This window comes from Triturus cristatus, chromosome 5_1 (assembly GCF_964204655.1).
Source record: "Triturus cristatus chromosome 5_1, aTriCri1.1, whole genome shotgun sequence".
Classification (NCBI taxonomy): Eukaryota; Metazoa; Chordata; class Amphibia; order Caudata; family Salamandridae; genus Triturus; species Triturus cristatus.
The window spans coordinates 732,288,871-732,316,415 of record NC_140587.1 but is presented as its reverse complement, the minus strand read 5'-3'; positions in this window follow the sequence as shown (position 1 = coordinate 732,316,415).

Genomic DNA, 27,545 nt, shown 5'->3' with positions numbered 1-27,545 from the left:
GTAGCTGTGAGGCCCGTCATGCCTGTAGACTGTCTGTTAGGGAACGACTTGGAGAGCTCACCTTGGGCTAAGGTGGAGCGGAGTGCTCACCTTGAGATGTTGGGTATGCCGGATTGGGCGTGTGTCACCACACGGTCCATGGCAGCGAATAGAGGTACTCAAGAGGTCCTGGAGCCTGAGAGGGAGGCCCAGGAACCGGCCTCAGAGAGAAGGAGCAGGGGGCGTGGGAAACCAGCCCCCGAAGTTCCCACGGTCCAGGAGGAAGCAGACCTTGAGGGGGATGCCCTGGAGCCTACAGGGGAACAGATAGCTGAACTGGGGGACCTGCTGGAGCTGACCCATTGGCAGCAGGAAGGAGGCCCCACCAGGGAGGACTTTTGTAAGGCGCAAAGAGAATGCCCTTCTCTCGTGGGTATGCGGCAGCAGGCTGCACACCAGGCCGCAGGTGATCAGTCTGGGTCATATTTCATTTACTGGGAGATCGACCTCCTATATACCGAGCCTAAGGTTGCTGATCCTGGGTCAGACCGTGCGCTGGTGGTACCCCAGGACTTCAGAGCCTTCCTACTGGGGCTGGCACACGATGTGCCATTGGCAGGGCATTTGGAGCAGGACAAGAACTTTGAAAGGCTTGTCACCCACTTTTATTGGCCTCAAATGCGCAGGAGTTCAGACAATCACTGCAGGACATGCCAGACTTGCCAGGCAAGTGGAAAGAGTGGAAGGAAGCAGAAGGCTCCACTCCAGCCATTCCCTGTGGTTGGTACCCCATTCCAGCGAGTGGGGATTGACATTGTAGGGCCACTGGACCCCATGGCAGTGATGGGCAATAGGTTCATCCTGGTCCTGGTGGACCATGCCACCCGGTACTCGGAAGCCATCCCTCTGCGGACAGTGACGGCCCCCGTGGTGGGACGTGCACTGATGGGAATTTTCTCCCGAGTGGGATTCCCTCTAGAGGTGGTGTCTGACCGGGGTACCAATTTCATGTCCAAATACATGAAATCCCCTTGGCAAGAGTGTGGTGTAACCTACAAGTTCACCACACCTTACCACCCCCAAGGAAACGGGTTGGTTGAGAGATTCAACCGAACCCTCAAAGGCATGATAATGGGCCTAGAAGGACCCATGAGGCGTAAGTGGGACATCCTCTTGCCATGCCTTCTCTTTGCTTACTGTGAAGTGCCACAGAAGTCTCTATGGTTCAGCCCCTTTAGGCTCCTGTACGGCCACCCAGTGCGAGGACCTCTAAGTCTGGTCAAGGAAGGCTGGGAGCAATCTCCCAGGAAACCTCCCCAGAATGTATATAGTTACATGCTGGCCTTCAGGAATCAGACTAGGCGATTCAGGCAACTTGCTGAGGCAAATCTGGAAGTCAGCCATCAGGAGATGAAGCGGTGGTACGACCAGAATGCCACTCTGGTAGAGCTTCAGCCTGGACAAAAGGTATGGGTCTTGGCCCCCGTGGAGCCCTGTGCGCTCCAGGGTAAGTGGACCGGTCCCTTTGAGGTGGTGGAGCGCAAGAGTCCTGTTACCTACTTGGTGGACTTGCGGTCTCCAAGGAACCCCTTAAGGGTCCTTCATGTCAACCGCCTCAAGCCCCACTTGGAGAGGTCCCAAGTGGGCATGCTCCTGGCAACAGATGCTGGGATGGAAGAGGAGACCGAGTCTCTTACAGACCTCCTGTCAGCCCAGGAGCAAGATGGGTCAGTGGCTGGTGTAATCCTCTCTTCCGCTCTGACCCCTGAGCAACAGAATGATTGTCGCCAATTGCTGGGGCAATTTTCTGATCTGTTTTCCCTGGTTCCCGGTGTCACTGATTGGTGCATCCATGATGTGGACACTGGGGATAGTCCACCCTTGAGGCACAAGGCCGACAGGGTGACTGACAGGGTGAGGGCATGCATCAAGGAGGAGGTCTCCAAGATGTTTGCACACGGGGTAATTGAATCCTCCAGCAGTCCTTGGGCCAGCCCAGTGGTCTTGGTCCCGAAGGCTGCAGCGACGGGACCCACTCCCGAACTCCGGTTCTGTGTGGACTACAGAGGACTGAATTCGGTCACCAGGACTGACGCACACCCCATCCCCAGAGCTGATGAGCTCATAGATCGGCTAGGGGCTGCCAACTACCTCAGCACGTTTGATTTAACGTCTGTGTTAGAACCGCGAATCTCTGGTTGGCACAGGTATAAACTTGAGACAAGCAGGGACTCTCAATTCTAAGTCAGGATAAGGGGATCACCCTTTTAAATAACCCCTGCTCACCCTTTAGGTAGTGTGGCGCAAGCAGTCAAGACTATTCTCAGGGCGTCATAGGTTAAGCATTTGTGAACACATACAGTAATACAATGACACACCACAAATGGACACCAGTCAAGGTTATATCGAAAATAGTTTTCTTTATATAAGGCTTAGCACAAGACCAGAATAACGATTAAAATGACCACAGTATTATTTTAAAGTTCAATATTCTTGTAACAAGGCTTAAAATGCAAAAATAGGCTTCTTTTACTCAATTCTGCTTCTTTTCAGGCTTTGTACGGTTCGTACCGGGGTGTACGACTCGTCCGCATTAAAAACAAAGAAAGTACGAGTCAAACAATCGGTGCGGACTCCGGGGTCCGGGACGTGCACACTGCGGTGCGAACAGAACAAAGTACCTTAAGTTCGTGGGGTCCGCGACGGACAGTGCAAGACAAGTTGATGGGTCCGGGTCGTAGTTCGGTAGCGTACTCGGTCTGGTCCGGTCGCGGCGTCGGGACGCGGCGTTGGTACGGGACCGTCAGGGGTACGTGCGGATGATCCAGATCAGCTTGCAGAGTCCGTGGCGTCGGCGTTCGAGCCGTACCTTCGGTGCGGATAGGCGGCGACACTTCTCGGCGCCGTACAGCGTACGGGGAGGATCAGCGTACTGCGGCTTCTCGGCTCTGAGTATGGCACGGTGCAGTACGTTAGCAGCGTACGGACCGTACCTGCGGGTCGATGGAGCTTGGGTCCAGCGTACAGGGTTCGGCAGCCAGTGTTGTACGTCTCAAATCGGCGGGGAAGGTTAGGTGCAATGCGGCCGGGAGGGATACGGCGCGTACTAACGCTTTTGGATCAGCATAGACGCACGGTGCCGGGCGGCAAAGACACGGCTTCGCGGCGGATGGGGTACGAGGCGTACTGGGGCCAAATCCAGCGGGAAACAAACGCAAATCATCCAGGCAACTCAATTTTGGAAGGCAGATGAGTCCAATGGTCCTGGGACTCAGTTCAGGGAGCAAGCTCTTCTTCCAAGCCCTTGGAGATAGTTGAAAAACAAAGTGCAAAGTCTCTTTCAGTCTTTTCCCTCTCCTTTCTCAGCAAGGCACCAACTGCAGGCCAATCCCCAGGTCAGGGAAAGTTACTCCTCCTTCAGCTTCTTCCAGGTCCTTCTGGTCAGGCAGAGTTCCTTCGTGGTTCAATCAGGATCTGATTTCTTAGGAGCAGGGCTCCTACATTTATACCAAGTTTCTTTTGTCTTTACAGGCCAGGGGGGCCTTTGCATAATCCCAGTCCAGTTCTTTTCAGTGAGGAGCACTTTGTTGTTGAGACTCTGGCTTCTTCTTTCAGCAGGCAGGGCAGAGACATCAGACGCTCCCCAGGGGGTGGAGCCAGCATTGTGGTGGCAGAGCACTGCCCTATTCAGAGTCAAGGTGCACTCCTCCCACCCATCCTGGTGTAATCTCTCTATTCACCACCTGGTAGCCCCAGCCTGTCTCCTGGAACTTCCCAGCCCTGTCACTAAAGCTACACACAAAGAAGATAGCCCTCCCCTCCAGAGGCGGACTGAAATGGTTAGGCACGCAAAGGCTAACTTTCTAAAAGTAGCATTTGCAAACCCAGGATATTAAAATAACCTTTGCTAAAAGATGTATTTTATTATTCTGAGTTCAGGCATACTAAACATGAATTTCTACCATGCTTCCTGAGCCTGCTAGGATTATAGAGTGTTATAATCTAGCAGCCCATTCTGGCCTATGGAGAGCAGGTAGCCTTACAATAGTGAAAAACGAAAATGGCTGTAATTCACTTTTAGGACATGCCACACACCTCAGGGCATGTCCTACCTTATCCTTACAATGCACCCTGCCCTAGGGCCTACCATAGCGGTGACTAATATGGAGGTAAGGGAAGGTTTAGGAACTGGCAAGTGGGGACACTTGCCCAGTCAGCATGACAGTACCAGACTGCATGCAGGTTCTGCAATGGCAGACCTTAGACACATTTTACCAGGCTGCTTCTGTGGGTGGCACAACCAGTGCTGCAAGCCCACTAGCAGCATTTGGATATACAATCCCTTGGCACCCCTGGTGCACTCTACTAGGGACTGATAGTAAACCAAATAAGCCAAACATGGAAGTCAATTCACATAATACATTTTCCCATAGGGAGAGCATATGCACCTTAGCACTGGTCAGCAGTGGTAAGGTGCCCAGAGTCATAAAACAGCCAACACCAGGTCAAAAAAAATACAGGAGGAAGGCAGAAAGTTTAGGGATGACCCTGCAAAAAGGGCCAAGTCCAACAGTCTGGGTACTGGCAGATCGACTTGACCGATGGGGCCAAAGAGAGGATAGCATTTTCTACCCCAGATGGGCACTACCAGTTCCGGGTTATGCCCTTTGGGATGAAGAATGCCCCTGCCACCTTCCAGAGATTGGTCAACCAGGTGTTGGCTGAACTGGATTCGTTCGGTGCTTCCTACCTGGATGACATCGCAGTGTTCAGCTCCACTTGGGAGGAACACCTGCGCCACCTCTGGAAAGTGTTGATGGTGCTGCGGAGGGCAGGCCTCACGATCTAGGCGAGTAAGTGCCAGATCGGGCAGGGTTCCGTGGTGTACTTGGGGCACCAGGTTGGGAGCGGCCAGGTGGCGCCCCTTCAACCCAAGATAGAAACCATCCTGAATTGGGAGTCGCCCAAAACCCAGACAGAGGTGAGATCCTTCCTAGGTCTCACCGGGTACTACAGGAGGTTTGTCAAGCGCAGACTTCTAGGAAGCAGCCCAGGAAAGTGATTTGGACTGACACCTGTCAGGAAGCTTTTGAGGCCCTGAAAGCTGCTATGTGCACGGCACCCGTGCTCTTGGCTCCCAACTTCTCCAAAGAGTTTATTATTCAGACAGACGCATCAGAGCATGGTGTGAGGGCTGTTCTTTCACAGATTAATGAAGAGGGCCTAGATCAACCTGTAGCCTTCCTTAGCAGGAGGTTACTTCCACGGGAACAGAGATGGAGTGCTATTGAGCGTGAGGCATTTGCTGTGATCTGGGCACTGAAGAAGCTAAGGCCCTACCGGTTTGGGTCTCACTTCTGGGTTCAGACAGACCACAGGCCCCTCAGATGGTTGATGCATATGAGGGGTGAGAATCCAAAGCTGTTGAGGTGGTCCATTTCCCTCCAGGGTATGGATTTCACGGTGGAACATCGCCCTGGTACAGATCACGCCAATGCTGACGGTCTGTCCAGATTTTTCTGCCTTAGTGAGGACGAACTCCCTGGGGTAGGGTAGTACTCCCCACTTTTCAGCTGGAGGGGACACGTGTTAGACCTGGCACCTTGGCATGAGTCTCCCTTCCACTTTTTTGTCGCTGTACCTCATGTGTTTTTATGGTGTTGGCCGCTCAGTGCACTGTGCCACTGCCAACCAGTGCCACAGTGCAAGTGCTCCCTATGTAAAATGTATATGTTGGTTGGATTCCATGATTGGATTATTTGGTTTACTGTCAGACCCCAGTAAAGTGCACCAGGAGTGCCAGGGCGTGTAAAAACAAATGCCGCTGGTGGGCTTGCAGCACTGGTTGTGCCACCCACAGAAGCGGCCTGGTAAAATGTGTCTAGGGTCTACCATTGCAGAACCCGCGTGCAGTCTGGTACTGACATGCTGACTGGCAAGTGCCCACACTTGCCAGTCCCTAAACCTTCCCTTAACTTCATGTTAGTCACCCCTCTGGTAGGCCCAAGGGCAGGGTGCATTGTAAGCATAAGGTAGGACAAGCTCTGATGTACGTGGCATGTCCTAATTGTGAATGACCGCCATTTTCTTTGTTCACTATTGTAAGGCTACCCTGTTCTCATAGGCCAGAATGGGCGGTTAGGATTATTACATCCTATGATCCTAACCGACCCAGGGAACATGGTAGAAGATCAAGTTTAGTATGCCTGAACTCGGAATAATAAGGTACATCTTTTGGTAAGGTTTATTTTAATAATCTGCGTTTGCAAATGCCACTTTTAGAAAGTTGGCCTTTGCTTGCCTAACCATTTCAGCCCGTCTCTGCGTGATGTGTATCTGCTGTCTGGCTTGCGTGAGTGACAGGGCTGGGGGAACCCAGATGGGCAGGGCTAGGTAGCCTGGTGGTGAATAGAAAGATTGACAGGTAGATGGGTGGGTGGAGTACACCTGGACTCTGAATAGGACTGTGCTCTGCCACCACAATGCCGGCTCCACCCCCTGTGGAGCGTCTGATCACTCTGCCCTGCACTCTGAAAGAAGAAGCCTGCATCGCGTCAACAAAGTGCTCCTGAACCGGACTGAACCAGGCAAGGGCCCCCCTGGCCTGGGAGAAAAAAGAAATACAGTATAAATGTAGGAGCCCTGCTCCTAAGAAATCAGATCCGCCTTTGACCCAAGAAGAATCTCTGCCTGAGGAGGAGGCACCGGGAATGCTGTATGGAGGAAGACTGTTCCTATCCTGGGGGACTGGCCTGCAGTGGTGACCTTGCTGCCAAAGGAGAGAAGAGGAACCTGTTAGACCTGGCACCATTGGCGTGGGTCACCCTTACATTTTTGTCTGTCCCTCAATGTATTTTTGTTCTGGTGTTAGTAGGCCTGGGCAAAAATTTCGTTCCGTTCGCGGAAATTGCGATAATTTGACATTTTCGCGTTCCGCGGAGAGCGCGAAAATGTCAAAATTTCCGCTTTCCGCAGCTTGGCAATAATTTGTTTCTTGCTCGCGCTGTAAAATAATACATTCTCGCGCGCGCGCGATCGCCTTACCTGAATTCCTGCGTTCGCCGACAAGTTTTCTTGATCCGGTCGCGTTCTCCATGAGATGTTGGATTGTTTTTAGCCATTTGCGCTGTCTCGCGACAGTTCGCGCCCGCAGTGACGTCATGCGTCGCGCGATTTTGTCTTTCTTCTCGCGATCATGCACCGCGAGACAACTCATAACAAGATGGCCGCGCCCGCGAGCAACCACATGGGTAAGTTGGCGACCCGCAACCATGCAGAAAATCTCGCGAACATGCGGGAAAAAAAATTCTGCATCTTCGCGATATTTCCGCTTGTTTGCGATAATTTTAAACATTTTCGCGATAATTTGCGAAAGTGGATTTCGCAAATTCCGCCCACCCCTAGGTGTTAGCTGCTCAGGGCACTGTGCCACTGCCATCCAGTGCCACAGTGCAAGTGCTCCGTAGGGGAAAATATATTATGTGAATTGACTTCCATGTTTGGCTTATTTGGTTTACTATCAGTCCCTAGTAGAGTGCACCAGGGGTGCCAAGGGCTTGTATATCCAAATGCTGCTAGTGGGCTTGCAGCACTGGTTGTGCCACCCACAGAAGCAGCCTGGTAAAATGTGTCTAAGGTCTGCCATTGCAGAACCTGCATGCAGTCTGGTACTGTCATGCCGACTGGGCAAGTGTCCCCACTTGCCAGTCCCTAAACCATCCCTTACCTTCATGTTAGTCACCCCTATGGTAGGCCCTAGGGCAGGGTGCCCTGAAGTGGGTGGCATGTCCTAATAGTGAATTACAGCCATTTTTGTTTTTCACTATTGTAAGGCTACCTGCTCTCCATAGGCCCGAATGGGCTGCTAGATTATAACACTGTATAATCCTAGCAGGCTCAGGAGGCATGGTAGAAATTCATGTTTAGTATGCCTGAACTCGGAATAATAAAATACATCTTTTAGCAAAGGTTATTTTAATATCCTGGGTTTGCAAATGCTACTTTTAGAAAGTTAGCCTTTGCGTGCCTATCCCTTTCAGTCCGCCTTTGGAGGGAGGGGCTATCTTCTTTGTGTGTAGCTTGAGTGACAGGGCTGGGAAGTTCCAGGAGACAGGCTGGGGCTGCCAGGTGGTGAATAGAGAGATTACACCAGGATGGGTGGGAGGAGTGCACCTTGACTCTGAATAGGGCTGTGCTCTGCCACCACAATGCTGGCTCCACCCCCTGGGGAGCATCTGATGTCTCTGCCCTGCCTGCTGAAAGAAGAAGCCAGAGTCCCAACAACAAAGTGCTCCTCACTGAAAAGAACTGGGCTGGGATTAGGCAAAGGCCCCCCTGGCCTGTAAAGACAAAAGAAACTTGGTATAAATGTAGGAGCTCTGCTCCTAAGAAATCAGATCCTAATTGAACCACGAAGAAACTCTGCCTGACTAGAAGGACCTGGAAGAAGCTGAAGGAGGAGTAACTTTCCCTGACCTGGGGGATTGGCCTGCAGTGGGTGCCTTGCTGAGAAAGGAGAGGAAAGGACTGAAAGAGACTTTGCAACTTTGTTTCAACAATCTCCAAGGGCTTGGAAGAGAGCTTGCCCCCTGAACTGAGTCCCAGGACCATTGGACTCATCTGCCTTCCAAAATTGAGTTGCCTGGACAATTCTTGCTTGTTTCCCGCTGGATTTGGCCCCCAGTACGACTCGTACCCCATCCGCCGCGAAGCCGTGTCTTTGCCGCCCGGCACCGTGTGTCTACACTGATTTAAAAGCGTTAGTACGCATCGTATCCCTCCCGGCCGCATTGCACCTAACCTTCCCTGCCGATTCGAGTCGTACAGCCCTGGCTGCCTAATCCTGTACAGCTTGGACACAAGCTCCGTTGTCCCGCAGGTACGGTCCGTACGCTGTAAAACGTACTGCACTGTGCCGTGCTCAGAGCCGAGAAGCCGCATCGCACCGATCCTCCCCGTACGCTGTACGGTTCGCCGAGAAGTGTCGCCGCCTATCCGCACCGAAGGTACGGCTCGAACGCCGAACGCCACGGACTCTGCAAGCCGATCCGGGCCATCCGCAACGTATCCCTGAAGGTCCCGTATCAACGCCGCGTACTGACGTCGCGACCCGACCAGCATCCGAATACGCTGCCGAGCTACGACTCGGACCCATCGCCTTGTCCCGCACTGTCCGTCGCGGACCCTACGCAACCAAGGTACTTTGTTCTGTTCGCACCGCAGCGTGCACGCCACGGACCCCGGAGTCCGCAACGATTGTTAGACTCGTACTTTCTTTGTTGTTAACGCCAACGAGTCGCACATCCAGGTACGAACCGTACAGAGCCTTGAAAGAAGTGTATTTATGTGAAAGAAGCGTATTTAACTAAAAGAAGCCTATTTTTGTGTTTTAAGCCTTTCCACAAGAACATTGAACTTTAAAATAATACTGTGGTCACTTTTACTCGTTACTCTGGTCTTGTGCTAAGCCTTATATATAGAAAACTATTTTTTATACAACCTTGACTGGTGTCCATTTGTGGTGTGTCATTGTATTACTGTATGTGTTCACAAATGCTTAACCTATGACGCCCTGAGAATAGTCTTGACTGCTTGTGCCACACTACCTAAAGGGTGAGCAGGGGTTATTTGAAAGGGTGATCCCCTTATCCTGACTTAGAAGTAAGAGTCCCTGCTTGTCACGGGTGCATACCTGTGCCAACCAGAGATTCCCAATTCTAACATTGGTGGTCAGAGTGAGGATTTGAATTTACATTTGTGATTCATGTACAGTAATTGAGTGAAAACTACGTAGTGAGTTCAGACCGATAACGCAGCCACACAGTATTGATTTTTGTTTTTGCTGAAGAATCTCCACCTTAAGAAACCATGCCTAGCTCAGTCAATGGAGGCAGAGCGGCCTCTATATTCTCTGGGGTTGATGACATAGATTGGGAGGAGAAGGCACTGATGAGGTGCACGAGTGAAGTTTTGAAAGGATACCTCTCCAAGTATGGAATTAACCAAACTGGATTGAAAAACAAGGAGCAGTATACAAAGGCACTGAGGACATGGTACGAATCCAAGTTCCCAGAGAATGTGCTGGAGGTGATACCCCCAGAAGGTGCTTCTGAGCCTGGCAGAGGCCTTTCGCCAGAGGAGATGGCCGACAGGATTGCTGCAAGAGCACATGAAGTGGAGATGGCAAAGCTTCAAATGGAAATGGAAAGACAAAGGCTGGCCATGGAGCATGAAGTAAAAATGAGGGAGTTGGATCTCAAGGCCAGGAGTTTAGACCACTCTCCCTCTGGTGGCAGCAATTTAACAGAGTCAAGGGTGCACATTCCTAAATATGTGGTGAAAGAGTATTACAAGCAGGATGATATTGGGCAGTGGTTCAGGGCCTATGAAGTAGCCATGTCCTCCCACCGGGTCCCTGAGAGAGATTGGGGAGCGGGGTTGTGGGGAAGGTTCCTGAGTGAGGGGCGGGACACACTGCTAGATCTCCCCTCTGATGTCACCACATCCTATCCGCACATGAAGGAAGCTCTGATGACAAGGTATGGGTTAACTCCTGAATTGTACAGGCAGAGATTTAGGGAATGCACCAAGAAGCCTGGTACCACTTATGTAGAATATGTGACTTTTTTTCCAGAGCACTAGATGGTTGGGTGAAGGGTAGCAAAGTAAATGATTACCAAGACCTGTTTGATCTAATTGCATGGGAGCACTTGTCTGATAATTGTTTTCCTGAGCTACGCCAGCACCTGATCGATAGCAAGCTAACTAACCCTAGGAAGCTTGCTGAGGAGGTGGACCGCTGGATCAGCACCAGGGTCCACAAGGGTCACGTGGGAGGCCCCGCCAAAGGTGGTCAGGGTCCCCAGCAGAAGAGTGGGGGGGACAAGGGTAAACAGAGGGAGTTCTACAGAGGGCCCCAAAGTAATTCCCAGGGGAACCAAGGGAAAGGTTCTCAGCCACCCCCACAGCCGAAGCAGACTGGGGCCCCGACAGGTAACCCTGTTCAAAGACGGCCCCCCAGATGTTACAAGTGTAACAACCTGGGGCACTATTCCATGGATCCCAAGTGCCCCATGTTTAGTAAACCAGCACCCCCTGGTGCTCCACCCCCCAAGCAGGTGCCTAGTGTAGCCTTTGGGAGGGAGGTAGATGTCCAAGGGGAGGGGAATCCCGTACAGATGACCCTAGTCTCATTAGGAGACAGTGACATGGTCGCTGAGGCCCAACTGCCCCCCAATACTCAAAAGTATGGGCAGTGGGTGACCATAAATTGCCAAAGGGTGGGGGCTCTTAGAGATACAGGAGCCAGTGTGACTGCTGTCAAGCAACACCTGGTGTCTCAAGAGCAGGTTGTCCCACACGCATTCTGCCGTGTTGTCAATGCCGACAACACAGAGAGTCAGTGTCCAATGGCTCAGGTTCCCTTTGAGTGGGGGGGGGGTCTCTGGTACTCTGCAAGTGGCTGTGAGAGCGGCCATGCCTGTTGATTGTCTATTAGGTAATGATTTGGAGAGCTCCCCTTGGGAAAAGGTGGAGAAGACGACTCACCTGCGGATGGTGGGTTTACCTGATTGGGCGTGCGTGACCACCCGGTCGATGGCAGCCAGTAGGGGCGTTGAAGGGACCCTGGAGCCTGAGGAAGAGAGGCCCAGGAACCGGCCTTAGGGAGAGGGCGCAGGAGGCACGGGAAACCGGCTCCTAAAGTTCCCACGGCCCAGGAGGAAGCAGACCTTGAGGGGGATGCCCTGGAGCCTACCGGGGAACAGATAGCAGAACTGGGGGACCTGCCTGAGCTGACCCATTGGCAGCAAGAAGGAGGCCCCACCAGGGAGGAATTCTGCAGGGAGCAGAAGGAGTGCCCCTCTCTAGTGGGTATGCGGCAGCAGGCTGCAGCCCAGGCCAATGGTGATCAGTCCGGTACTCACTTAATCTACTGGGAGAACGACCTCCTGTACTCAGAGCCTAAGGTTGCTGAACCTGGGTCAGCCCGTGTGCTGGTGGTACCCCAGAAGTTCAGAGCCTTCCTACTGGGGCTGGCTCATGACGTTCCGTTAGCAGGGCATTTGGGGCAGGACAAGACCTTCGAAAGGCTTGTCACCCACTTTTATTGGCCTCAAATGCGCAGGAGTTCTGATACTCACTGCAGGACATGCCAAACTTGCCAGGCAAGTGGTAAGAGTGGAAGGAAGCTGAAGGCTCCATTCCAACCTTTCCCTGTGGTCAGTACCCCATTCCAGCGAGTGGGGATTGACATTGTGGGGCCACTGGACCCCAAGACAGCCATGGGCAACAGGTTTATCCTGGTCTTGGTAGACCATGCCACCCGGTACCCTGAAGCCATCCCTCTGAGGACAGTGACGGCCCCCGTGGTGGGACGGGCACTGATGGGAATTTTCTCACGAGTAGGATTCCCTCTAGAGTTGGTATCTGACAGGGGGACCAATTTCATATCGAAATATATGAAATCCCTTTGGCAAGAGTGTGGTGTGACATACAAGTTCACCACCCCTTACCATCCCCAAGGAAACGGGTTGGTTGAGAGATTCAACCGAACCCATAAGGGCATGATTATGGGCCTTGACGAGCCCATGAGGCGTAAATGGGACGTCCTCTTACCATGCCTTCTCTTCGCGTACCGTGAGGTGCCACAGAAGTCTCTGGGGTTCAGTCCCTTTTAGCTTCTGTATGGCCACCCAGTACGAGGACCTCTTAGTCTGGTCAAGGAAGGCTGGGAGCAATCTCCCAGGAAACCTCCCCAGAATGTATATAGTTACATGCTGGCCTTTCGGAACTAGACTAGGCGTTTCAGGCAACTTGCTGAGGGAAATCTGGAAGCCAGCCAGGAGGAAATGAAGTGGTTGTACGACCAGAATGCCACTCTGGTTGAGCTTCAACCTAGTCAAAAGGTATGGGTCCTGGCCCCTGTGGAGCCCTGTGCACTCCAGGACAAGTGGACAGGACCCTTTGAGATTGTGGAGCGCAAGAGTTCTGTCACCTACTTGGTGAACTTGCAGTCTCCCAGGAACCCCTTGAGGGTCCTCCATGTCAATCGACTGAAGCCCCACTTGGAGAGGTCCGAAGTGGGCAAGCTCTTGGCCACAGATGATGGGATGGAGGAGGAGCCTGAGCCTCTTCCTGACCTCCTGGTAGCCTCAGAGCGAGACGGGTCAGTGGATGGAGTTAACCTCTCACCCACCCTGACCCCTGAGCAACAGGATGACTGCCGCCAGCTGCTGGGGCAGTTTCCTGACCTGTTCCCCCTGGTTCCTGGTATCACAGATTAGTGCGTCCATGATGTGGATACCGGAGACAGCTTACCTGTGAAGCACAAGGCTTACAGGGTAACTGACAGGGTCAGAGCCTGCATCAAAGAGGAGGTCTCAAAGATGCTTGCTCTAGGGGTGGTTGAGTCCTCCAGCAGTCCTTGGGCCAGCCCAGTGGTCTTGGTCCCAAAGGCTGCCTCCCCGGGTGCCACACCCGAACTCCGGTTCTGTGTGGACTACAGAGGACTCAATTCATTCACGAAGACTGACGCGCACCCCATCCCCAGAGCTGATGAGCTCATCGATCGGTTAGGGGCTGCACGGTACCTCAGCACGTTTGATTTAACGTCTGGGTACTGGCAGATCGCCTTGACTGATGGGGTCAAAGAGAGGTCCGCATTCTCCACACCAGATGGGCATTTCCAGTTCCGGGTTATGCCATTTGGGATGAAGAATGCCCCTGCCACCTTCCAGAGGTTGGTCAAACAGGTGTTGGCTGGGCTGACCGAGTTCAGCGCCGCATACCTGGATGACATCGCAGTGTTCAGTAGCACATGGAAAGAACACCTGCAACATCTCTGGGAAGTGTTGATGGCACTGCGCAAGGCAGGCCTCACGATCAAGGCAAGCAAGTGTCAGATCGGGCAGGGTTCCGTGGTGTACTTGGGACACCAAGTAGGGAGCGGCCAGGTGGCGCCCCTACAACCCAAGATTGAAACCATCCTGACTTGGGAGCCCCCAAAGACCCAGACGGAGGTGAGGGCCTTTTTAGGACTCACAGGGTACTTCAGGAGGTTTGTCAAGGGGTATGGCAGCATTGTTGCCCCCTTGACAGAGCTGACTTCGAAGAAGCAGCCCAGAAAAGTGATATGGACTGACACCTGTCAGAAGGCCTTTGACACCCTAAAAACTGACATGTGCACGGCGCCCGTGCTCTTGGCTCCTGACTAATCCAAAGAATTCCTAGTGCAGACAGACACATCAGAGCATGGTGTAGGGGCTCTTCTCTCACAGATCACTGAGGAGGGCTTTGACTTACCCGTAGCCTTCATCAGTAGGAGGTTACTTCCCCGGGAACAAAAGTCGAGTGCGATTGAGCGAGAAGCATTTGCTGTGGTCTGGGCATTGAAGAAGCTAAGACCCTACTTGTTTGGGTCTCACTTCCGGGTTCAAACAGACCACAGGCCCCTCAGGTGGTTGATGCAGATGAGAGGTGAGAATCCTAAGTTGTTGAGGTGGTCCATTTCCCTACAGAGGATGGATTTCACGGTGGAACATCGCCCCGGTACAGACCACGCCAACGCTGATGGTCTTTCCAGATTTTTCCGCCTTAGTGATGAGAACTCCCTGGGGTAGGGTAGTTCTCCCCACATTTCAGCTGGAGGGGACACGTGTTAGACCTGTCACCATTGGCATGGGTCACACTTCCATTTTTGTCTGTGCCTCAATGTATTTTTGTGCTGGTGTTAGCTGCTCAGGGCACTGTGCCACTGCCATCCAGTGCCACAGTGCAAGTGCTCCCTAGGGGAAAATGTATTATGTGAATTGACATTAATGTTTGGCTTATTTGGTTTACTATCAGTCCCTAGTAGAGTGCACCAGGGGTGCCAAGGGCTTGTATATCCAAATGCTGCTAGTGGGCTTGCAGCACTGGTTGTGCCACCCACAGAAGCAGCCTGGTAAAATATGTCTAAGGTCTGCCATTGCAGAACCTGCATGCAGTCTGGTACTGTCATGCCGACTGCGCAAGTGTCCCCACTTGCCAGTCCCTAAACCTTCCCTTACCTTCATGTTAGTTACCCCTATGGTAGGCCCTAGGGCAGGGTGCATTGTAAGGATAAGGTAGGACATGCCCTGAAGTGGGTGGCATGTCCTAATAGTGAATTACAGCCATTTTCGTTTTTCACTATTGTAAGGCTACCTGCTCTCCATAGGCCAGAATGGGCTGCTAGATTTTAACACTCTATAATCCTAGCAGGCTCAGGAAGCATGGTAGAAATTCATGTTTAGTATGCCTGAACTCGGAATAATAAAATACATCTTTTAGCAAAGGTTATTTTAATATCCTGGGTTTGCAAATGCTACTTTTAAAAAGTTAGCCTTTGCGTGCCTAACCATTTCAGTCCGCCTCTGGAGGGAGGGGCTATCTTCTTTGTGTGTACCTTGAGTGACAGGGCTGGGAAGTTCCAGGAGACAGGCTGGGGCTGCCAGGTGGTGAATAGAGAGATTACACCAGGATGGGTGGGAGGAGTGCACCTTGACTCTGAATAGGGCTGTGCTCTGCCACCACAATGCAGGCTCCACCCCCTGGGGAACGTCTGATGTCTCTGCCCTGCCTGCTGAAAGAAGAAGCCAGAGTCCCAACAACAAAGTGCTCCTCACTGAAAAGAACTGGGCTGGGATTAGGCAAAGGCCCCCCTGGCCTATAAAGACAAAAGAAACTTGGTATAAATGTAGGAGCTCTGCTCCTAAAAAATCAGATCCTGATTGAACCACGAAGAAACTCTGCCTGACTAGAAGGACCTGGAAGAAGCTGAAGGAGGAGTAACTTTCCCTGACCTGGGGGATTGGCCTGCAGTGGGTGCCTTGCTGAGAAAGGAGAGGAAAGGACTGAAAGAGACTTTGCAACTTTGTTTCAACAATCTCCAAGGGCTTGGAAGAGAGCTTGCCCCCTGAACTGAGTCCCGGGACCATTGGACTCATCTGCCTTCCAAAATTGAGTTGCCTGGACAATTCTTGCTTGTTTCCCGCTGGATTTGGCCCCCAGTACGACCCGTACCCCATCCGCCGCGAAGCCGTGTCTTTGCGGCCCGGCACCATGTGTCTACGCTGATTTAAAAGCGTTAGTACGCACCGTATCCCTCCCGGCCGCATCGCACCTAACCTTCCCCGCCGATTCGAGTCGTACAGCCCTGGCTGCCTAATCCTGTACGCCTTGGACACAAGCTCCGTTGTCCCGCAGGTACGGTCCGTACGCTGTAAAACGTACTGCACTGTGCCGTGCTCAGAGCCGAGAAGCCGCATCGTACCGATCCTCCCCGTACGCTGTACGGTTCGGCGAGAAGTGTTGCCGCCTATCCGCACCGAAGGTACGGCTCGAACGCCGAACACCACGGACTCTGCAAGCCGATCCAGGCCATCCGCAACGTATCCCTGAAGGTCCCGTATCAACGCCGCGTACTGACGCCGCGACCCGACCAGCATCCGAATACGCTGCCGAGCTACGACCCGGACCCATCGACTTGTCCCGCACTGTCCGTCGCGGACCCTACGCAACCAAGGTACTTTGTTCTGTTCACACCGCAGCGTGCACACCACGGACCCCGGAGTCTGCAACGATTGTTAGACTCGTACTTTCTTTGTTGTAAACGCCAACGAGTCGCACATCCAGGTACGAACCGTACAGAGCCTTGAAAGAAGCGTATTTATGTGAAAGAAGCATATTTAACTAAAATAAGCCTATTTTTGTGTTTTAAGCCTTTCCACAAGAACATTGAACTTTAAAATAATACTGTGGTCACTTTTACTCGTTACTCTGGTCTTGTGCTAAGCCTTATATAAAGAAAACTATTTTTTATACAACCTTGACTGGTGTCCATTTGTGGTGTGTCATTGTATTACTGTATGTGTTCACAAATGCTTAACCTATGACGCCCTGAGAATAGTCTTGACTGCTTGCGCCACACTGCCTAAAGGGTGAGCAGGGGTTATTTGAAAGGGTGATCCCCTTATCCTGACTTAGAAGTAAGAGTCCCTGCTTGTCACCGGTGCATACCTGTGCCAACCAGAGATTCCCAATTCTAACAGAACCTTTTGCTGAAGACTTTGCTTTATTTTTACTTTTAAGAACTTGTGATTTTCAAAACGATCTCCAAGGGCTTGGAAGCGAGCTTGCCCCCTGAACTGAGCCCCAGGACCATTGGGCTCAACCTGACCTTCACCCGCCTGCCGCTGGATCGTGGTGTTCCTTCCTTCCCTCGCCGGAGTCGTGACTCTTGTGCCCCCCAGCCCCTCCTTGAGCCGTGACCTGACTGCTTAGCCGCCCCTGCCTTGGGAAGAGCCTCGCTCGATCTGAGCCGCTCCCCCGACGCCGTGCTGGGCTGCCCCTGTCACCTCGCTCACCGGAGGCTAGCTGCGCACCTTCACCCCTCCCGCCGGAATCCGCGTTGTGAGCATCTCCAAGCCTGGGACGGCCCGGACGTAGACTGCGTGCCCGGCCGCCCCGCTTTGTTCACTTGCCACCTGTAAACACCCCCGCTCTTGCCGTGAGCCTGAAGGATCAGATCCACCCTTGTGAAGCGTGGGAGCCCGGACGCCGCCTCGCTCTTCTCACGAAGAGCCTCTGAAATCCCGCACCCGCCTTCACGACAAGAAACAAGGTACTGTACTTACGAACTCAACCACAAGCTCGCATCGGATCCAGGGTCCGCAACGTTCTGTTTTTCCTATCGTCTGTCGCGTGCTTCCCGGTTGCCGCCTCAGTGCGAAGTGCGCCGAGGCCCGCGGTCACCTTTGTGCCCGCAAAAGGACTTTCCGTACCAAGAGAACTTTTCCGTATTTATAGAAATTGTGGCCCCACCGTTTCACCGTTACTGAGCCTTGTACTAACTCTGCTGAAACTACATAAAAATCTTATTTTTTTATACAACCTGATTGGTGTCCGTTTGTGGTGCATGCAAGGAGTTTACTGTATGTATAGTTGCAATTGCTTAACTGTGTACGCCTGAGGTTTAGCCTTGACTGCTCGCGCCACGCACCTAGAGGGTGAGCAGGGGTTATTCTGAGGAGTCATCCTTCGCCCTGACTAAAAGTAAAGGGTCCCTGCTTGTCGCTGGTACTTACCTGTGCCAACCAGAGCCCCCTCATTTCTAACAGCTACCACCACCAATACTACCACCATCAATACCACCACTACCACCACCACCACTAATACTACCACCACCAATTCCACCATCACCAATACCAGTACTACGGCCACCAATGCCATCATCAATACCAATACCACCACCAATACCACCACCACAACCAATACCACCACCAATATCGCAAATACCACCACCACCAATGCCACCAATATCATCAACAATACCACTTATACCACCACCACCACCAATAACACCACCACCATCAATACCACCTCCACAAATACCACCACAAATACCACTACCACCAATACCAATACCACCACCACCAATACCAATACCACCACCACCAATACCAACACTACCAACACCACCACCAATACTAATACCCCCACCGCCAAAAATACCACTACCTCCACCAATACCCTACCACCAATATCATCAATGCCACCACCACCAATACTACCACCAACAATACCACCACTACCACCAATACCATAAAAACCACCACTAACACCAATACCAACAATACCACCAATACCACCACCCCAATACCACCACCAATACCATCACCACCAATACCAGTACCACCACCACCAATACCACCACCAATACCATCAACACCAATACCACCACTAATACCACCTCCAATACTGCCACCAATACCACCAGAATACCACTACTAATACCACCACCATCTATGCCACCACCACCAATACCACCACCACCAATCCCAATACCACTGCCACAAATAACACCACCAATACCACCACTACTTCTACCACCAATACCAACACCAATATTAATACCACTGCCACCAATACCACCACCACCAATATTAATACCACCATCAATACAAATAAAACCACCAATACCACCACCCTAAATACCACCACTACCACCACCAATACCACCACAACCAGTACCACCAATAACACCACCACAAATACAACCAATACCATCACAACCAATACCCTCACCAATGTGACCTACACCACCACCACCACTAATGTAACCACCACTAAAACCACTGCCAATACCACCACCAATACCACCACCACCAATACCACCACCACCACCACTAATACTACCACCAATACCACTAATACCAACACCATCACTAATACCAACATCACCAATACCACCATCAATACCACCACTACCAATACCACCACCATACAAATACTACCACCAATAATACCACTAATACCACAACCAATACCACCACCAATACCAATACAACCACCAATATAACCACCACCAATACCACCAACACCACCAATACCACACTAGTACTACCACCACCAATACCACCGCCACCAGATATTTCACCACCACCAATACCACTACCACCAGCAATACTGCCACCACCAACACCACTGCCACCACATATTTCACCACCACTAATACCACCACCACCAACACCACAACTACCAACAATATCACCACCACCACCAATACTACCACCACCAATACCAAAACCAATACCACAACCACCACCAATTCCACCACCTCCAAGAATACACCTCCATCAATACCACCATCACCAATAGGATACCAAAACTACCAGCACCACCAATACCACCACCACCACTAGTACCACTACTAAAACCGATACCACAACCATCAATACCACCACCAAAAATACCACCACCACCACCAATACCACCGCCAACACCACAACCAATAACAACATCACTATCAATACCACCAATACCAACACCACCACCAATACCACTACCACCAATATCACCACCACCAATACTAATACCCCCGCCAATACCAATACCACCACCAATACCACCACCAATGCAAACAATGCCACCAGTACCAATACCAGTATCACCACCACCAATACGACCAACAATACCAATACCAATAGCACCACCACCACCAATACTGCCACCATTACCACCACAAATACCACAACTAATACCACCACCAACACCACCAATACCAATACCACACCCACTAAAAAAAACCACCACCACCAATAATACCAGTAATACCACAACCAATACCACCACCAATACCAATTCAATCACCAATATAAACACCACCAATACCACCACCACCAATACCACCACCAATACTATCACCACCACCACATATTTCACCACCACCAATACCACCACCAAAACCACCAATACCACCACCACTGCCAAAACCACCACCACCAATACCAACAATACCACCAATACCACCACCCCCAATACCACCACCAAAACCATCACTACCAATACCAGTACCACCAGCAATACGACCAGCAATACCAATACCAATACCACCACCGCCAATACCACCAGAAATAATGCCACGAATACCACCACAAATACCACAACTAATACAACCACCAACACCACCACCACCAATACCATCATCATAAAAAATATCACCACCACCAATGATAGCAGTAATAGTCATATCACAACCAATACCACCACCAATACCTAATCGACCACCAATATTCACACCACCAATTCCACCACCACCACCAATACCACCACCACTAATATCACCACCAATATTACCACCACCAATACCAAAACCAATACCACTACCACCACCAATTCCACCACCTCTAACAATACCACCACCATAAATACCACCATCACCAATTGCATACCATCACTATCATCACCACCTATACCACCACCACCAATACCACCACTACCACTAGTACCACCACCACCACCACTACCACCAATACCACCACCATCCACCACAAATACCACCACCACTATTACCATCATCAATACCATCACCACCAATACCACCGCAAATACCACAACCAATAACAACACCACCATCAATACCATCAACACCAATACCAACACCACCACCAATACCAATACCACCATTACCACTAATACCAATACCAACACTACCACCACCACCAATACTAATACCCCCACCACCACCTCTACCACTATCACCACCAATACCCCCACCACCAATACCACCATCACAATACCACCGCCACCAAAACCACCACCACCAATACCACCACCACCAAAACCACCACTACCACCAATACCAACAATACCAACAATACCACCACCCCCAATACCACCAACAATACCATCACCAGCAATACCAGTTCCATCACCACCAATACGACCAACAATACCAATACCAATACCACCAAAACCAATATCACCACCAATACTGCCACCAATACCACCACAAATACCATGACTAATACCACCACCAACACTACCACCACCAATAACACCACCAATACCACCACTACTTCTACCACCAATGCCACCTCAAATAACAATACCACCATCAATACCACCACCAATACCACCACCCCAATACCACCACTGTTGTAAATTGGCAGCGATTGGCTTAGCATTAGCGGAAGCCATCTAGTATTTAGAGGCTATCTTGTCCATTTTGTGGAATCCATTTTGTATTTCTGGCAGCCATTTTGTTTGCCGTGTGCTGCAACGTGCTCACCATGTGCTCTGTCCTCCCTCAGTGTTGACTGCTCTTGTAATCTGCCTAGAAACAAACTATATTTAGCATCTTCCACCTTCGCACATGCCCAGTGAGTTTTCAGCTGTCCTTGCTGCTGTTAGTAGTATGTAACTGTCAGGATGTGTTTACTAGCATTGGCAAACTGTTAACTCCTCCTACTTGTCGACTGTGCATTTCTATATGACCTTCTCCTGTACTTGTACCACCCTCTTTTGAGCCCCTGTGTGGATATAAAAGGACCATGCTCCTTCTGTTCGGTGTGCTACTTTCATGCATTACCGAAGGGTGCTGTGTGAATGTAGTTCCACCTCATGAGGTTTATTAAACTTTGTATTTTCTATTCCAGTTTCTGTGCCAACTTCTTCCTATTAGTCTGAGGACTCTGTGCAGAAAAGGGCGAACCCCTTGCACTGGTGGGCCTAGCTGAGGTCCACTTCTACAAATTGGCGCCCGACAAGTGGGGCTCATCGGCGACTCAGATGCCCAAAGGATTGATCGCGATGAAGGATTGGAATCTCGCTCTGGACGCGATCGCTGCCTGATGAGACCCGAGTCTTGGCAACCACAGCGTTTTTCCTTTCTTTCTGATCTGACCATCCAGGTGGTGCCGGTCCTCGACTGAGATCTCTTCCGTTGATTCGCCGTGCAGTGACCATTTGGTCAATTTCAGAACTTGGCAGTTGGAACCTGGACACCAAGTGATTGGTAAGAGTTGTTCTGCGGCGCTTGCTGTTGGTTTTTAAGCCTGGGATTGGTAAGGTAGTTTAGTAACACTTACTGCTGCTTTTGTATTTTGGAATTTGTTTTGGCAAACTTGGATTTCTATGTGATTCATATATAAATTGCAATTTATATAGGCAGGTAATGAGGAGAATTTTCTCTATCTGAATTGATTTTAACGGCACATCGTACTAAAGGTACCTTAAGTGCTACTTTGATTATAATACTGCATATTCTGCACTATTTTTGGCATGCCTGTTTTTAGCACACTTCGTAGGATGTGTTGCTTTTGTAGCAGTACCAGTTTGAGACTCGATGAAGCACAACCGGTTCCCGCCAGAGGGGACGCCTAATAGGGATATGTATATTTAGTATGGTCTTTCTTCTATAATGTACAGCACATTATGGAATAAATACACTCGTAAGGATCCTGAGTTGCGTTGGCCTATTTATTTTTATTTATTTATGGGTTTTGTATAGCGCCCGAATCACCCCATACGGGGTATCTCTGCGCTTTAGACTGCTGATTGGCCACTGAGGGAAACTGATTAGAAAAGATGCGTTTTCAGTAATTTCCGGAAGACCCCCAAATTGGCACATTGGCGAAGATGTAATGGGAGGAGATTCCAGTAACGGGGTGCCAGATATGAGAACGCTTTACCACCCATCCGGGATAGTTTGATGCGAGGGATTTGCAGATATGCAAGTTGGCTGGATCTCAGTAATCTAGTCGGAGTGTACCTGACCAGTTTCCGAGCAAATTAGCCAGGACCCAAGTTGTGCAAGGATTTAAAAACCATGCAGCAGATTTTGAATCTGACCCTCTTTTTTATGGGGAGCCAATGGAGGTCGTGGAGTAAAGGAGCAGAGGGGGTCCTGGGAAGTGCGTTATTTACTAATCGGGCAGCGGTGTTCTGGACCACTTGCAGTTTGCATAGAGATTTTTCTTTTGCTGCAATTAACAGGGCATTGCAGTAGTCCAATCTACTGATAATCAATGACTGAACCAAAGATTTACGGGTAGATAAAGGGAGGAAGGGACAGACCTTACGCAACATGCGAAGGGTATGAAATCAGGTGTTGGCGGTACTGTTAACATGTTCTTCTAAAGTAAGATCACTATCCAGGCGTACACCCAGATCTTTTACAACATCTTTGGGGGACGGGGCAGAGCCCAATTCCTCAGGCCACCAACTAGGGGACCATCTCAGTTTTGCCTCTCCAAACAGCATGATTTCTGATTTGTCAGAGTTTAACTGTAAATAATTTTCCCTCATCCACTGCGCAACTCCTTTCATGCCCTCGGAAAACAAGTCTCGGGTAAGCGGACTAGTTTTGTCGAAAGACATCAAAAGTTGCGTGTCATCGGCATAGGATATGGGGTCAAACCCAAGCCGTCTGAGGTATCCTGCCAAGGGGGCTACATAGACATTGAACAATGTAGGGCTCAAACAAGAGCCCTGAGGAACCCCCTTGCTGATCCTGGTGGTGGACGAGCTAAAAGGACCTAGATTGACAGTTTGCGTCCTGTTGGTCAGAAAATCAGTCAGCCAACCAAGCGCTTTACCTCTTACACCCATCTCCTCAAGTCTGGTGATAAGGACCTGATGAGAAATGGTGTCGAAGGCAGCAGATAGGTCAAGCAGGACCAATAACACTGCCTGACCCTTATCTGCTGCCATTCTGATGTTGTCTATGACCTCCACTAATGTGGTCTCCGTACTGTGTTTTGGACGGAAACCGGATTGTGATTCGTCTAAGCATTTGGAAGATTCAATAAACGCGGAAAGATGTTTGTTGATGTGTTTTTCCAGGAGTTTACTGTGAAGGGGGAGCAGTGAGATGGGTCTGTAATTGGTATAGTCCTCCGGTGACAGTTTCGCATTTTTCTTAATGGGAATGACCTGGGCTGCCTTCCACTCTGCCGCAAGAACGCCATCCTTTAGTGATTTATTGAGGATGGCACAAATAGGATTGGCGAGCGAATCTGACAAAGTGGCTGTGATTTTGGCAGGCATAGGGTCTAGTGGTGAGCCGGATTTGGTACTTTTTAGAAGAGCAGCAACTTCCAGTACCGTGCATGCAGGGAAGGTGTCAAGGGTGTGCAATATCTCTTTGACGGGGATGGAATTTGAGGGCTGACTGGGGCAGGGCCTACTAGTCGAAGTAATTGTTTGATATATATTTTCAATTTTCTGAGACAAATAATTTGCAATATTGTCACAGAGGTATTGTGAAGGTGCAGCATCTGTGTTACAAGCCTTGGGATTAGTAAACGTATTTAATATTTGGTAGAGTGTACGAGAAGAATTTTCCGCATTGTCAATCTCAGCCGCAATATGCATTTTACGGGCAAGCCGCAAATTTTTGTGATAGGCTGTTAGAGCATTTTTGAATACGACTTTATCATTTTGATTGTGTGAGAGGCGCCAGGTTCGCTCCAGCTTTCTGCAACGGGATTTCTCTGTTTTCAGAGTAGGTGTATACCATGGAGCTTGCACGCGTTTAAGAGGGTTCGGTTGAGATTTAGATGGAGCTAATTGGTTAATAGCTGCTTCGAGGTTGGCATTCAGAGCTGATACATGGTCATTGATATCATCCAACTCATTGAAGCATGGCGGGTTAAAAAGGTCCTGAAAAGATTGAGGAGTAACTCTGCGCCACTGTCTATAGACTCTGGGGAGTCTGTTTTCATGTCCTCCTAAATCCTGTTTGCTTAAGATTGAGAAGTCCACCAAATAATGGTCAGACCACTCAAGAGGAGTCGTCGCATTGTAGCGGATGTCCGAGGAATTGGTTAAAATAAGGTCGAGCATATGCCCGGCCTGGTGAGTGATATTTGTGTTTATAATGCTCAAACTAAGAGTAGATAGGTCTGCTAATAAGGAGAGAGTTTCCTTATTGTTCGTGTTTTCTCCCTGGACATTAAAGTCCCCAAGTAATAGAAAATTCTTCGTAGAAATTGCATGCGGAGAGATTATTTCCAATAATCGACAAGAGAAATTAGTTAAAGGTCCAGGTGGTCGATAGACCAAGGCGCCTTTCCAGCAGAATTGTGAGTGTAGGTCAATTCTGAAGATCATAATCTCCATCAGATTAGTGCAATGCTGTTCTATAATAGTTATTTTAATAGGGTCCTGAAATATAAGAGCTAGGCCTCCGCCTGCTCTGATGGGCCTGTCTTGCCTTAGAATGCTATAGCCCTCAGGGAGAGCGATAGCAATATCAGGATTGGAATGAGGCTTCATCCACGTCTCAGTTAGGAATCCCACGTGGGGGTGATTAGAGGCCAACAAATCCCAAATATTAATGGCGTGTTTGGGTAGTGAGCGTACATTGGCCAGGAAGCAATTCCAGGTTAGAATAGATTTAGGTATCGCATTAGGAGGCTTTGGTTGGGAGGGTGGTATCTTCGGATCGATGCTCTTATGAGTTAAGCATTGAAATCTGCAGTGTCTGCAGGAGACGGGACCATCAAGGACAACTGGGAACCCACATATAACTTTATGAGGGTTCCTTTGATGGCTCTGATTTCTGATGGCTATGAGATCAGACCTGGAATATTTTATGCGTACCGGAGTCTTTACCTGAGGTTCCAAGGTAGCAATTGTAGGGGTACTGGCCACTGGCAGCGTCCTGGCGCGGACGGGCGCAGACGGGCTTGCCTTTGGCGCGCCTTCGGCGCGCCGCCGGCGCGCCCGCTGCGCTCGTCCGCTGCGCGTTTGCCAGGCCATTGAATTTAAACCCCAGTGCCCCGGAAGTGGTGGGGGGAGGGGGAGGAGTCAGGCCCTAGGTCCACCCTCCGTGCAATCGGCACAAGCCGTGACGGACCAGGGTGCAGGGCGTCTCCAGCAGCAAGCAACGAGTAAGTAACAGTTTAAAATTTTAAAAATAGTGAACAGATATGTGCAAATAATGCAGTCAGCGCCTCAGCAGCGGCGCTCAGCTTTGTCCGCAGCGCTCTCGCCAGGCCGTTGAATTTAAACCCCAGTGCCCCGGAAGTGGTGGGGGGAGGGGGAGGAGTCAGGCCCTAGGTCCACCCTCCGTGCAATCGGCACAAGCCGTGACGGACCAGGGTGCAGGGCGTCTCCAGCAGCAAGCAACGAGTAAGTAACAGTTTAAAATTTTAAAAATAGTGAACAGATATGTGCAAATAATGCAGTCAGCGCCTCAGCAGCGGCGCTCAGCTTTGTCCGCAGCGCTCTCGCCAGGCCGTTGAATTTAAACCCCAGTGCCCCGGAAGTGGTGGGGGGAGGGGGAGGAGTCAGGCCCTAGGTCCACCCTCCGTGCAATCGGCACAAGCCGTGACGGACCAGGGTGCAGGGCGTCTCCAGCAGCAAGCAACGAGTAAGTAACAGTTTAAAATTTTAAAAATAGTGAACAGATATGTGCAAATAATGCAGTCAGCGCCTCAGCAGCGGCGCTCAGCTTTGTCCGCAGCGCTCTCGCCAGGCCGTTGAATTTAAACCCCAGTGCCCCGGAAGTGGTGGGGGGAGGGGGAGGAGTCAGGCCCTAGGTCCACCCTCCGTGCAATCGGCACAAGCCGTGACGGACCAGGGTGCAGGGCGTCTCCAGCAGCAAGCAACGAGTAAGTAACAGTTTAAAATTTTAAAAATAGTGAACAGATATGTGCAAATAATACAGTCAGCGCCTCAGCAGCGGCGCTCAGCTTTGTCCGCAGCGCTCTCGCCAGGCCGTTGAATTTAAACCCCAGTGCCCCGGAAGTGGTGGGGGGAGGGGGAGGAGTCAGGCCCTAGGTCCACCCTCCGTGCAATCGGCACAAGCCGTGACGGACCAGGGTGCAGGGCGTCTCCAGCAGCAAGCAACGAGTAAGTAACAGTTTAAAATTTTAAAAATAGTGAACAGATATGTGCAAATAATGCAGTCAGCGCCTCAGCAGCGGCGCTCAGCTTTGTCCGCAGCGCTCTCGCCAGGCCGTTGAATTTAAACCCCAGTGCCCCGGAAGTGGTGGGGGGAGGGGGAGGAGTCAGGCCCTAGGTCCACCCTCCGTGCAATCGGCACAAGCCGTGACGGACCAGGGTGCAGGGCGTCTCCAGCAGCAAGCAACGAGTAAGTAACAGTTTAAAATTTTAAAAATAGTGAACAGATATGTGCAAATAATGCAGTCAGCGCCTCAGCAGCGGCGCTCAGCTTTGTCCGCAGCGCTCTCGCCAGGCCGTTGAATTTAAACCCCAGTGCCCCGGAAGTGGTGGGGGGAGGGGGAGGAGTCAGGCCC